The following is a 1651-nucleotide window of genomic DNA, read 5'->3' on the forward strand; positions in this document are numbered from 1 at the left end:
CCCCATGGGGGCGCCCTCCACCCTTGTGGTCACGTCGTGTCTCCTCTGACTTGAACTCCAAGTTTCCTGGGTGTCTTCTGGTCCAAGAAAAATCATCGTGAAGGTTTTATTCCGTTTGGTATTCCTTTTCTGCGAAGCTCAAAAACAAGGAAAAAACAGAAACTAGCACTGGGCTCTAGGTTAATAGGTTAGTCCCAAAAATAATATAAAATAGCATATTAATGCATATAAGACATCCAAAACAGATAATATAATAGCATGGAACAATTAAAAATTATAGATACGTTAGAGACGTATCAAGCATCCCCAAGCTTAATTCCTGCTCGTCCTCGAGTAGGTAAATGATAAAAACAGAATTTTTGATGTGGAATGCTACCTAACATATTTATCATTGTAATTTTTCTTTATTGTGGCATGAATGTTCAGATCCATAAGATTCAAAACAAAAGTTTGATATTAACATAAAAACAATAATACTTCATGCATACTAACAAGGCAATTATGTCTTCACAAAACAACTTGGCCAAAGAAAGTTTATCCCTACAAAATCATATAGTCCGTACTATGCTCCATCTTCATCACACAAAATATTCAAATCATGCACAACCCCAATGACAAGCCAAGCAATTGTTTCATACTGTTGATGTTCTCAAACTTTTTAAACTTTCACGCAATACATGAGCGTGAGCCATGGACATAGAACCATAGGTGGAATAGAATATGGTTGTTGTGGAGAAGACAAAAAGAAGGAGATAGTCTCGCATCAACTAGGCGTATCAACGGCTTATGGAGATGCCCGTCAATAGATATCAATGTGAGTGAGTAGGGATTGCCATGCAACGGATGCACTAGAGCTATAAGTTTATGAAAGCTTAAAAATAAACTAAGTGGGTGTGCATCCAACTTGCTTGCTCATGAAGACCTAGGGCAATTTGAGGAAGCCCATCATTAGAATATACAAGCCAAGTTCAATAATGAAAAATTCCCACTAGTATATGAAAGTGACAACATAGGAGACTCTCATCATGAAGATCATGGTGCTACTTTGAAGCACAAGTGTGGAAAAAGGATAGTAACATTGCCCCTTCTCTCTTTTTCTCTCATTTTTTGTTTGGCTTCTTTGGCCTCTCTTTTTTTTCCTCACATGGGGAAATGCTCTAATAATGAAGATCATCACACTTATATTTACATACAACTCGATATTAGAACAAAATATGACTATATGAATGCGTCCGACAGTGTACCTGGGTGTGCAATGACTCAAGAGCGACATGTATAAATGACGATGAAAGGTGGCTTTGCCACAAATACGATGTCAACTACATGATCATGTAAAGCAATATTACAATGATGAAACGTGACATAATAAAAGAAACGGTGGAAAGTTGCACGGGAATATATCTCGAAATAGCTATGGAAATGCCATAATAGGTAGGTATGGTGGTTGTTTTGAGGAAGATATATGGTGGGTGTATGGTACCGGCGGAATTTGTGCGGCACTAGAGAGGCTAGCATGGTGGAAGGGGGAGAGTGCGTATAATCCATTGACTCAACATTAGGCATAAATAACTCACATACATATTGCAAAAATCTATTAGTTATCAAAATAAAGAACTATGTTGTCGGCGTTCTGGGAACGGGGGTCCCCAGA

The sequence above is a fragment of the Triticum dicoccoides genome, chromosome 5A (assembly GCF_002162155.2).
Source record: "Triticum dicoccoides isolate Atlit2015 ecotype Zavitan chromosome 5A, WEW_v2.0, whole genome shotgun sequence".
Lineage (NCBI taxonomy): Eukaryota > Viridiplantae > Streptophyta > Magnoliopsida > Poales > Poaceae > Triticum > Triticum dicoccoides.